Source organism: Hemiscyllium ocellatum, chromosome 9, assembly GCF_020745735.1.
Source record: "Hemiscyllium ocellatum isolate sHemOce1 chromosome 9, sHemOce1.pat.X.cur, whole genome shotgun sequence".
NCBI lineage: Eukaryota > Metazoa > Chordata > Chondrichthyes > Orectolobiformes > Hemiscylliidae > Hemiscyllium > Hemiscyllium ocellatum.
Genome location: NC_083409.1, coordinates 108,378,285 through 108,392,075, shown reverse-complemented (window position 1 = coordinate 108,392,075; position 13,791 = coordinate 108,378,285).

The following is a 13,791-nucleotide window of genomic DNA, read 5'->3' as shown; positions in this document are numbered from 1 at the left end:
AAAGTTGGTATGCTAGTGTGGTGTGGAGGGAGTCCTGTTTCTCTCCACGCTTTCTCTAAAGGTTGTACCAAATTGGTGGCAAGGTGGCTCAGTGGTTAGCACTGCTGCCTCACAGCGCCAGGGGCTTGGGTTCAATTCTAGCCTTGGGTGACTGTCTGTGTGGAGTTTGCACAGTCTCCCCGTGTCTGCGTGGGTTTCCTCCGGGTGCTCTGGTTTCCTCCCACAGTTGAAAAATGGGTTGCAAGTCAGATGGATTGGCCATGCTCAATTGCCCCATAGAGTTAGGTGTAGCAGTCAGAGGGAAGTGGGTCTGGGTGGGTTGCTCTTCAGCGAGCTGGTGTGGACTTGTTGGGCCGAATGGCCTGTTCACACTGTAGGCAATCTAATCTAAAAATCGAGAAGCTCTCAGTCATCAGCTGAGGTGGTGGTATGTGGTAGTCAGCAAAAGATTTTCTTGCTCTTGTCCGACCGGATCCTATGAGACTACACAGGGTCCAGACTCACTGTTGAAGACTCAAAAGGCAATATCCACCTCATGATATATCACTGTGCTACCACCTCTGCTGGTCTGCCCTGTTAATGGGACATGACATCCAGGGATGGTGATAGTGGTATCTGTGATCTTCAGTAAGGTACCATTCTGTGAGTATAACGACGTCGGTCTGATGCTTGACTCATCTGTGAGATATCTCTTCCCGTTTTGTCATTCGCCCTCCAAATGTTTGTAAGTAGAAATTTTCAGGATCTATAGGGCTGTTTCTACCCCTATCACATTCCTGATGAAGAGCCTATGCTTGAAATATCGACTCTCCTGCTCCTCAGATGCTACCTGACCTGCTGTGCTTTTCCAGCGCCACACTCTTTGACACTGTTTCTACCATTCTCGATACCAGTGCTCGGTAAATGCCAGGTAGTCCATCCAGTTTCACTCCTTCTTGGAGACTTTTGCAGTTATCATACAATGAGTGGTTTGCTAGCCTATTTCAGAAGGCAATTAAGAGTTAAGCACGTAGCGCTCGAGTTGCATGTTGTCTAGAGCTGGTGTTGACAGCAAATTTCCTTCCCCAAAGTGCGTTGGTGAACCAAGTGGGTTTTAAATAGCAATGGATTTGAATTCTCCATTTAGCTTTTAAAATTAGAATTGAACCAAAACCCCCACCACATTCTCTGGGTCTTTAGATTCCTGTGATTCTGAAGTTTAGATAAAACTAGACAAAAAGAAATCTCTTCCCAATAGTCGCAAGGATGCAGGGATTGAGGATTCTGGGCAAGAGTTGCAGTGGTAGGAATGGGAGAAAGAGGTTTTCCGGACAGTAAGGGGTGATAGCCTGGAGCTTTCCATCTACAGCAGGATGGGGGGGTGGGGGTGGGGGTGGGAGGTTTGAGGAAGGGTCGATGGATGTTTTCTAAAGGAAATTTGAAGGCCATTCCAGGGAAGAAAGGCTGGAGGATTGACTGAGGGAGCAAGACTGTCTGTATTACTCCAGAGAGAGAGAGAGAGAGAGGAGAGAGACAGTCACCATGATAGTCAAGGGTGAAATGGCCGTTTATACTGTTTTTCCTGACACTATGCACATGGAATGCCTGGATTCTAAAATTTTTCTGTCTTTAATAGGGGTGACAGATTGATGTCTGTCCCCAAAAATTTACTCAGAAAGAGAAACCAATAAAAGAGAATCACTCACACTTGGAAATAGACACAGTGGGAGATCCCAAATTGAAGATTTGGATATAATTCGGACCAGTCTATGTCACTTACCCATTTTTCTAGTTTATCCTTCTTAGAATCGCAGTATAGTATAAACTCTCTGACCCATCCAACTTGGGCCACCATCAATTCACTACTTCCTACATTAGTCCCACCTTCCTGCACTCGGCCACTCAGTTTAGCTGGGGAGGGGGAGTGGGAGTATTTTATTTGCCCTGCCTAACAATACTCCCTCAGCTAGCATCGCTAAAAATACCAGAGGGCCTGGTCATTTCTCTCCTTGCCATTTGTGGGGTCAGGTGGCATGAAGACTATGATGTTACAACAGCTCCAAGTACCTCATCAATTCTGAAGCACTCCCAACCATCCTAATAGTGCGACAGGGGCTAAACAAATGCAAGGTTCTGTCTTTCAGTTTGTCAAAATCAATTGTTCCTGTTCTCACACATTTTCAGACTTTCAGATTCTCTTTTTCTCCTTCAAACCAATTTTTCAATTGGAATCAAACAGCATGCACATTCAGAAATTTGACATTTGGAATTAAAATGCAGTATCCTTCTACCTCACAGTAATGAGTCCCATTTGAATCTTTTTAATTGGGAACCCTGGTGTAAAATGAAATTGCCCAATATATCAAACCATCTCTATTCAGCAAAATCCATTAGTATTGATTTAAATACATTAGAAATCAGTTGGAGCTTTAGATAATATTTCCTGCATAATAAAACGAGAACTCCGTCAGCCACATCCAGAGGAACATGCATCATCGAAATCTGAACTCATCTTTCAAAATACAAAAGGCCCGATAAATCACCGCTGCTTCTATATCTCTTTTGAAAGATTTAATCAAAAAGTAAAATGTTGCCACACTAAAAATGAGCTCAAATTTAAAGGAATCTGTGTTCCATTGAATTCCAGTTAAATCACATAGTAAATAATTTCTGCTCCTTACAGTACTGTAATTTTTTTTTAGATTACTTACAGTGTTGAAACAGGCCCTTCGGCCCAACAAGTCCACACTGACCCGCCGAAGCGCAACCCACCCAGACCTATTACCCTACATTTACTCCTGCTCCTAACACTACGGGCAATTTAGCATGGCCAATTTATCCAACCTCCATGTCTTTTGGATTGTGGGAGGAAACCGGAGCACCTGGAGGAAACCCACGCAGACACGGGGAGAATGTGCAAACTCCACACAGTCAGTCGCCTGAGGCGGGAATGTCAGAACAATAGCTCCTCTATGCCATGACATCAATGCTACTCCTTCTAATCCAAATTCCTCATTTTCCCCTTGAACGTTCAAGAATTTTCCTCTTCAATGCTCATCTGTCGATCCCTGCTCAATAGACTTTGTTACTTTTTCCTACCCTACAGTGTCAATTGCTGGTTGCATTCCCTGTTTGGACTCAATGGGTTGTGAAGTCAAGTTAACTAATGCCTCTTAGATAATTGTGGCATCAGAGAGGGCACTGGACGATTATTTGGATGGAAACAATGTGCAAGGGTTTTGGGGTAAAGCAGGAGATGGGCACTCGGTAATTATGCTAATGTAACAAGTCAGAGCGGGCACAATGGGCCAAATGGTCTCCTTCACCACTGTAACAATTCTGTAACCTCATTCCAGGCACTTAAGAGTCATAGAGCTGTACTGCATGGAAACAAACCCTTTGGTCCAACTTGTCCAAACCGACCAGATATCCTAATTTAATCCAGTCCCATTTGCCAGCATTCGGTCCATATCCCTCTAAACATTTCCTCTGCATATACACATCCAGATGCCTTTTAAATGTTGTAATTGTACCAGCCTCCACCACATTCTCTGGCAGCTCATTCCATACACGTACCACCCTCTGCGTGAAAAAATGGTCTCTTAGGTCTCTTTTAAATCTTTCCCCTCTCACCCTAAACCTATGCCCTCTAGATTTTTGATTATAATGTCCTTGCTCGCAAAATGTTTTACATGTTGTTATAGAATCAGAGATGTACAGCATGGAAACAGACCCTTCGGTCCAACCCATCCGTGCCGACCAGATATCCCAACCCAATCTAGTCCCGCCTGCCAGCACCCAGCCCATATCCCTCCAAACCCTTCCTATTCATATACCCATCCAAATGCCTCTTAAATGTTGCAATTGTGCCAGCCTCCACCACTTCCTCTGGCAGCTCATTCCATACACGTACCACCCTCTGTGTGAAAATATTGCCCCTTATGTCTCTTTTATATCTTTCCCCTCTCACCCTAAGCCTATGTCCTCTAGTTCTGGACTCCCCAACCTCAGAGAAAAGACTTTGTCTACTTATCCTATCCATGCCCCTCATCATTTTGTAAACCTCTATAAGGTCACCCCTCAGCCTCCGTTGCTCCAGGGAAAACAGACCCAGCCTGTTCAGCCTCTCCCTGTAGCTCAGATCCTCCAACCCTGGCAGCATCCTTGTAAATCTTTTCTGAACCCTTTCAAGTTTCACAACATCTTTCCGATAGGAAGGAGACCAGAATTGCACTCAATATTCCAACAGTGGCCGAACCAATGTCCTGTACAGCCACAACATGACCTCCCAACTCCTGTACTCAATACTCTGACCAAGAAAGGAAAGCATACCAAACGTCTTCTTCACGATCCTATCTACCTGCAACTCCACTTTCAAGTACTAAAAGCTTATGTAAATGCAAGCCCTTGTTTTCTTTTACAAAAATGCTCTCCTTACCTTCTCTAATAAACTCCAGATGACATTCATTTCTTCTATCGCTGAATGTAGGCATCCCTATTGGCCAATGAATGCTTTGCTGGGCCATTTCAGAGGGTATTTACAAATTAACCATGTTGCTGTGGATCTGGGCAGCGCAGTGGTTTAATGGTTAGCACTGCTGCCTCACAGCACCAGGAACCCGGATTTGATTCCAACCTCTGGCCCCTGACTATGTGGAGATTGCACATTATCCCTGTGTCTGCCTGGGTTTCCTCCATGTGCTCCAGTTTCTTCCCACAGTCCAAAGGTGCACTTGTGGCAGCAGGTTAGGTGAATTGGCCATGCTAAATTATCCATAGTATTCAGGGATGTGTAGATTAGGTACATAAGTCGGAGGTAAATGTAGAGTAATAGGGTCGGGGGAATGGGTCTGGATGGGTTACTCTTTGGAGTGTTGGTGTGGACTTGTTGGGCCGAATGGGCTGTTTCCACACTATAAGAGCTCTATGAAATGGATATATTCTTTGGGTCACATGTCAGCTAGACCAGGGAAGGACAGCAGATTTCCTTCCCTCGAGATCATCAGTGATTCAAATGGGATTCTATTTCATGGGATTCTAGCTTCATGGTCTTGGTCACTTAGACTACATGTGGATTTTTACAACAATCACTGACAGTTCTTATTGTTATGGTTACTGAGATTAGCTTTATATCTGTAATGCCAGATTTATTCATTGAGTGTGAACTTAAATCCCATGAGCCGCTGTAGTGGGGTTTGAACTCATATCCCTAGACTATCAGTCTGGGCTTACCAGAACCCAGTGATATTACTACAACTGTCATCATCACCAGCATAGATTACCTTTCAGTATTTATAATTTTACTTGTTCCTGCCCTTGTGGCAGCATCTTTTCATCCTTAAGATATAAGATTTCCTTCTTAAATCGCTCTGCCTCACTTCCTTGCTTTCCATTTGCAGTACAAAGGCAGCAAGGTGGTTCAGTGGTGAGCACCACTGCCTCACAGCGCCAGGGACCCAATTTCAATTCCAGCCTTGGGGACTGTCTGTGCCAGTTTCTTCTGGGTGCTCCAGTTTCCTCCCACAGTCCAATGATGTGTAGGTTTGTGGATTGGCCATGCTAAATTGCCTATTTAGAATGCCTACAGTGTGGAAAAGGCCCTTGGGCCCAACCATTAACCCAGCCAGACACATTCCCCTATCCCAATATCCTCCATTTACCTCTGACTAAGACATCTAACCTACACATCCCTGCACACTATGGACAATTCGGCATGACCAATCCACCAAGCCTGCACATCTTTGGATTGTGGGAGGAAACCAGAGTACCCGGAGGAAACCCACACTGACACTGGGAGAATGTGCAAACTTTGCACAAACAGTTGCCTGAAGCTGGGATTGAACTCGGGTCCCTGGGGCTGTGAGGCAGCAGTGCTAACCATTGAGCCACACATAGTGTCAAGGGAAGTGTAGGTTAGGTAGATTAGCCATGGGAAATGCAGGGGATAGATGGGTGAATCTGAATGGCCTGTTTCCACACTGTAGGGATTTTGTGAATTCTTCTTGTGTCGTTGACTGAGGTTCTGGTCATCTGAACTGACCTGTGGCTCGGTTTCAGATGTAGGTTTACACAGAATAGGTGCTGGAGTAGGCCATTCATTTCTTCCAGCCTGCACCACCATTCAATACAATCATGGCTGGTCACGTAACTTCAGTATCCCACGCTTGCTTTCTCCCCAGAACCTTTGATCCCTTTAGTCACAAGGAGCACTTCCAGCTCCCTCTTGAATATATCTAATGAACTCACCCCAACAGCTTTTTAATCCTTCTGTGAATGTCTTAGGATATACTATTACTCACAATGTGCTGTATAAATAAACTATCGGTGTTGTTAAGCTTGCACAGGGATGAACCAGGAAGCCTTAATTCACAGAATTCCTGCAGTGTGGAAACAGGCCATTTGACCCATCGAGTCCACACCGACCCTCCAAAGAGCATCCCATACAGACCCAACCCTTACCCTAATCCTGTAACCCTGCAATTCCCATGGCCAATCCACCTTACCTGCACTCACATTTGGACTCACATTATTTTTCCTCACATAATGATTGCCATCCACTAGAATGATCCAAACACCCAAATATGTCCTTTGCAAAATGTCTCCCCTGATTGATCATCATTTGATATACTTCCTCAGCCTTGCAAGGGACTGTTAGCTGTGGATGTAAATTTCTGAGCTTTGAAGCCACAATTTTGTGAACTATTAACTGAGTAGAACGCGTACAGATTAAAACAAACATCTAAACATGTTCTCATTCATAGGATGTGGATGTTACTGGCTAGACCAGCATTTATTATGTATCCCTAATTGCCTAGAGAGCATTTGGGAGTCAACACCATTGCTGTGGGTCTGGAGTCACATGTAGGCCAGACCAGGTAAGGGTGGCAGTTTCCTTCCCTAAAGGGCATTAGTGAACCAGATTTTTTTTCCTGACAATTGGCACTGAATCAACAATTGTCATTAGGCTCTTTTCTACTGAATTCAAACTCCACCATTTGCCTTGACTCAGGTCCCCAGAATATTACTTGGGTCACTGGATTAACAGCCCACTGGATAATACCATGAGGTCACCACCTCCCATGAGTTGTGCCACTGAATTTTTTTTCCTCCTAATTCACAGCTCCTTTTAATTACTCAAACAGGTTAGTCTAAGTTTTTTTGTGGATTGTCAGATGATATTCCTGTAACTGGCAAATTTTGCAGCTAAATGTTTCCTTGAACTTGCCAAACATACCACCAGACATATCTTGTTTCTCCTGTTAGCGGACCTATCTGTGAATTGACTTTCCTTATAAAAAATGGCATCACTGTGATCATGCCATCCAAATAATCTATCAAGCTTTTCCATCTGTGTTCCAATGTCTGGCTGACCTGAAAGTTCCCAAACAAATTCACTTGATTCATTCAGACATTCTCACTATTCAATTTCTGTGTGCAAACCCAGATCCTTTCCCAATACCCCGTCACTAATTTTCTGCAGATCTGTGCTTGCCATTCAGGTGTCTCATATTTCCCACATCTTTCTCTGCCGTATCTTTGGCAGCCATGCCTTTGGTCGCCTTGACTCTATGTTCTGGAATTCCCTCCTCAGACTTGTCCTACTAAATACACAGTGGGGCGGCGTGATGGCTCAGTTGATAGCACCGCTGCCTCACAGTGCTGGGGGCCCAAATTTGACTCCACCTTCAGGCAACTGTCTGTGTGGAGTTCATATATAGAACAACACAGTACAGGCCTTTCAGCCCTTGATGTTGCACCAACCTGTGAACTTAATTTGATGCCCATTTAACCGACACCGTTCCATTATTATCCATATGTCTGTCCAGTGCCCATTTAAATGCTTTTAACTTCTGCGAGTTTACTACTGTTGCAGTAAGGCCACTCCACACCCCTATTACTCTCTGATAACTGTCCTATATCTATCACCCCTCAATTTAAAGCTATGTTCTCGCATGATAGCCTTCACCATCCAAGGAAAAAGGCTTTCACTGTCCACCCTGTCTAAGTCTCTGATTATCTTCCATGTCTCAATTAAGACACCTTTCAACCTTCTTCTCTCCAATGAAAATAACCTCAGTTCCCTCAGTCTTTCCTCCTAAGACCTTCCTTCCATACCAGGCAACATCCAAATAAATCTCCTCTGCACACTTTCCAAAGCTCCCACATCCTTCCTATAATGCGGTGACTAGAACTGTGCGCAATACTCCAGGTGCGGCTGAAGCATGACCTCGTGGCTCCGAATCCCTATGTCTGTGCAGGTTTCCCCCACAGTCTAAAGATAAGAGTCATAGAGTCATACAGCACAGAAACAGACACCCTTCGGTCCAACCAGTCCATGCCGAACATATTCCCAAACTAAACTAGTCCCACCTGCCTGCTCCTGGCCCATATCCCTCCAAACCTTTCATATCCATGTACTTATCAAAATGTCTTTTAAACATTGTAATTTTACCCACATCTACCATTTCCTCAGTAAGTTCATCCCACATGGGAATCACTCTGTGTAAAATAAATTGTCCCTAGTGTCTTTTCTAAATCTTTCTTACCTTAAAATTGCACCCTCTACTCGTGAAATTCCTCATCCTCGGGAAAAGACAAGTATCATTAACTCTATCAGTACCCCTCATTATTTTATAAACTTCTATAAGCCAGCCTCTCAACTCCTATGCTCTAGTGAAAAAGGTCCCAGCCTATCCAGCCTTTCTTTCTAAGTCAAACCTTCTGTACCAGGCAACATCCTGGTAAACCTCTTCTGAACCCTCTCTAGCTTATTACTATTCTTCCTATAACTGGACGACCAGAATTGAACACAATATTGCAGAAGAGGCCTCACCAATGTGTTGTACAATCTCAACATGACTTCCCAACTCTTATATTAAGTAACGCACCCAGGATCGGGACACTCAAACCCCTGTGGTTCCCACCAGTCAATGAAGCCCTAAGGCACACTGCTGGGCCCTGCACATACCTTCTCCAGAGATTCCTGGTCACGGACTGAACCAGGGGTGTGGGGCAGGCAGCTGGGTCAAAAGACTGCCTCAGCTGCACTCCCCTTTTCATACTCTTTCCAGAAAAAAACACATCAAAACAAAATGCACTGTCGACAACTCCAGAAAGGTGAACCGTAACAAAAAATGTGGATTAGCTGTGAGAAATGCAAGAACGTGACGGGATAGGGGGATGGTCTCAGTGGGCTGCTCTTTGGAAGGTCAGTGTGGACTTAATAGGCCGAATGGCCTGCTTCCACACTGTAGGGATTCCATGATACTACTTTGGCCAGACCTGTTCTACTAAGAAAAGTGAGGACTGCAGATGCTGAAGATCAGAGCTGAAAATGTGTTGCTGGAAAAGCGCAGCAGGTCAGGCAGCATCCAAGGAGCAGAAGAATCGGTGTTTCGGGCATGAGCCCTTGCCCGAAACGTCGGGCCCATGCCCGAAATGTCGATTCTCCTTCTCCTTGGATGCTGCCTGACCTACTGTGCTTTTCCAGCAACACATTTTCAGACCTGTTCTACTGTCTCAATCTTTGGCTTCTCATCAGCTTCAGGCATTTGGCTGCATTGAATGATACAGCTAAAGGTTATTATTGCCGGTATCGCCATATCATCAACACTCGATGCATGTTTAAGTGACTCCAGTCACATTACCATTGCTAACTGCCCTCTGATGTTGGATAGAGCTCTCAAAGATAGTGGAATCAAGGGTTATGGAGATAAGGCAGGAAGTGGATATTGATTAGGAATGATCAGCCATGATCATATTGAATGGCGGTGCAGGCTCGAAGGGCTGAATGGCCTACTCCTGCACCTATTGTCTATTGTCTGACATGGCCGAGTAAGCCACCACTCAGTTCAAGGGCAGTTACAGATGGGTGACAAATGTCAGCCTTGCCAGTGTTACCCACATCATATATCAGAATTACAAAAACCTACTCTCTGCAAATGCAAATGCTGCATTCTAAGCACTCTATCAGTAAGGATGTTTCTTCTGAAGCCAGGCAATTCCTAGAGGCATGGCATTCATCCACGAACTCCATCAACAAACACATCGACCTGGACCCAATATACCAACCACTACAGCGGACGGCTGAAACTGACACCCGGAAGCGGCAAGGACAGACCACTATAAACACCGGAAGAAACATCAAAGAAGCGCTTCGCAGGAGGCTCCACAGCACTGATGATGTCTCCTAGCCAGGGGACGAAACGTTTGCAACAAAAACTTCCAGCTCGGCGAACAGAACCACTACAACAAGCACCCGAGCTACAAATCTTCGCACAAACTTTGTTTCTTCTGAATGTCTTCTTGGATTTACTGGTGACCAAGTGGAAGCACCTTCTCAATACTGACCCATTATAACCTCAAAGATCGTTATCAAATCACCTCATACCGATCTTTTAGAAACAGTCAAAGCCTGCTCAAGTCTTCCCATTCCTTCAGTTTGTGTTGGAGAACAGACCACAGGATAGAACAGGAACAGGCCCTTTGGCCCACTATGTCTGTGCCGACCACAATGCCATTTTAAACTAATCCCACCTGCTTGCACATGGTCTACATCTGTCAATTTCCCGACTGTTTATGTGTCTGTCTAAATCTTTCTGAAAATTTGTTGACATATCTCCTTCCACCACTTCCAGGCACCTACCACTCTATGTATAAAAAAACTAGCTTTGCACATCTCCTTAATACTTTCCCCCTCTCACCTGAAACCTAATCCCCCAAGTATTTGACATTTCCACCCCGGGAGAGACTCTGACTCTCCCCCCTATCGATGTCTCTCATAATTTTACATATTGCTATCAGATCAGCCCTCAGCCTGGTGAGAACCACCTCAATGCAACCAACTTCCCATTTGCTAACATATTCCAATCCAGGCAACATCCTGGTAAACCTCTTTCACACTGTCTTCAAAGCTTCCACTTCCACATCCACACCACGGAGTGGGGAACAGAACCATGCAAATGTGGTCTGATTAAAGTTTTACACAGCTGCAACATGACCTGCCAACCTTTATACTCAATGCCCTGACCAAAGAAGGTAAGCAAGCTGTACGCCATTTTTTTAAACCACTTTATCTACTTCTGTTGCCACTTTCAGGGAGCTATGGACTTGGACCACGAGATCCCTCTAGAAATCAATGCCCCTAAGGGTCCTGACATTTACTGTATACTTTCCTCTTGCATCTGAGCTCCCAAATGCATCACCTCGCACTTGTCTGGATTAAACTCAATCTGCCATTTCCCCCCCAGACCGTCCCAACTTACTGGTATCGTTTGACAATCTTCCTCACTATCCACAACTCCACCAATTTTTGTGACATCTTACTAATCAGATCATCTACATTTTCATCCAAATCACTTTTCTATATTACAAACTGGAGGTTCCAGCACCGACCCTTGCGGAACACAGACCTCCAGCCAGAAAAACATCATCCATTTCATTTTCCTTTTGCAACTACTCTATTGTCTTTGTACTCTAATTAAAAACATGAAACAAAACTTGCCGATTTATTGGCCTTTGGGAACTTTGGTCGGTTGGTAGACTTGGCAGTGGTGACCTGTCTTTCAGTTTGACCTTATGTCCAATTGAGAATCCTGCCTCAGAGATGGCTGTTCACTGAGGGACGGGGAGCAGCTATTGAAGACGACATCTTGAATCAGCATATTCCCATCGCAAAGGTGGCTAACAGCTTTCATTGTGTTGGTGGTGAAAATGCTGTCCAAGGAAACCCAAACTGAGAGGCGCAATTATCAGTGGACTAGTAACTCGGACATCCCAGGCAATCCTCTGGGGATTGGGGTTCAAATCCTGCCATGACACATGGTGAAGCCGTATGCCATTTTATAACCACCCTACCCTTTTCTGTTGCCACTTTCAGAGAGCGATGGACTTGGACCCCGAGATCCCTCTGTATATCAATGCTCCTCATGGTCCTGACATTTACTGTATACTTTCCTCTTCCATCTGAACTCCCAAAATGCATCACCTTGCATTTGTCTGGATAAAACTCCATCTGCCATTTCTCCCCCTCAATAAAAATTTGAAATAAATGGCAAATGTAACCATCACCGATTATTGCAAAATTCCATTTGGTTCACTCATGTCCTTTAGTGAAGGAAACCTGGATGTGGTTCCAGACCCACGGCAATGTGGTTGACACTTTGGCAATTAATGCATGAATACACTGATGGCTGGGACATGTAATGGAAGCATCATCAGTATCTGATAAGGTGGTTCTGAGTGAGTCACCCACAACAATCCCAACACAATCGGAAACGTCAAATTGCTTACAATGGCAAAGTCCTTGCCAGCTGTTGACATCAGCCTTGTCATTTACCTCTTTCGCTATTACAAGTTCAGACGCGATGCCATTGCAACCTCCCAGTGCGACGCCGACTCCTCAAAGTTGCTGACACAAATAGGGTCTATGCCATGTGGGTGGAAGTTTGCACTTAATTGCCTAATTATCCACTGCATTCGACTTCTCGTCATTGCCAGGTTACACAACCCTGCCCTGGGCCCTTCATGTTTTTCCTTTTGTTTATGTGGTTACCATTCCCAGCCTTCCCTGTCACCATTCCATGACTTCAGAACCATCCTCAGGTTAAAGGCTCCCTACGCAGACCAACACTGAACACACATATAGTCTATTATTTTCAGTCACAGTTTTACCTCAGATTAATCTCGCCTCTTTCTCTGGAATTACACACCAATTTGCAAAGGGCTGTGAAATTGGAAATATTCATTATATTATTTTCGTTTGAACTCCAAAATTGACTTTTTCTCTGTAAATAAATGATCCCTCTAATAGTCTACCGTTTAATGTAATGGTGATTACATTAAATGGTAATGCAAGATGTCTGCTGTAATTAAAATTTTGAGCTCAATGGGCCATTTGCGATTAATGTCAAAATTAATTTCCTGGGATATGCCGCTTTTAAAAGTACATCTCCAAGCTAGGAAGAATTTCAAATGCAAAGATATTTTCCAGCAAATGCACGCATTGTGACCATAGCGAGCCTTCATTTCACTGTTTCACACGCTCAAGGTTTTGCAAAATGCACCCAATTCTCATCAGGCTTTAGGAGATTTCAGAAAATGCTTCCCATTCAAACAGGAAGAGTCAGCGTCTCCGATGGTTAGGGTGGCCTGTAGGGCAGCAGGTACATTCAACCACCATTTCCACTCATCAATAAGGAATGGGCTTAGCAGTAATGCCAACTTCCATATGGGAATGGCTTTCTGCTCACACCATTTGTGTGGCATGGGCAAATTGAGCGGCATGGTCAGGTTAGGCTGAAGGGCCTGATTCTGTATTGTAGACCTCTATGACTCTACTTTGGTTCTTGATGATGGCCTTTTGAAAGCAAAACCAAAGCCAGAGCTTGTGGGGCATGAGGGCAGGCAATGTCAAATGTTAGAAAATATTTAGCATTTATAACAGTATCTTTCATGTCTGCAGGCTGTCCCCAGAGTGCTCTGCAACTAATGAAGAATTTGCAAAATGTAGTCTCTGTTGTAATTCAGTGGCTGCTGTGTGAGGCACCAAGCTCCTGCACACGTGTGATCTATTTTGGTGAAATGGTTTGAGGGATCATTTGGACACAGCAGAGAACCTTGGCAAAGCGATGTTGTGTGGGATCTGTTACAGATACAACAGACAGTACACGGTGCTGCAGTTCAACATCTCACTTCTGACTGGATAACACTCCCTCTGTATTGCACTGCAGCATCAGCTGAGATTCTAGAAATGGGCCATACACCGTGGCCTTTTGATTCACAACCAGTCTGTTACATACTGATCCACATCAC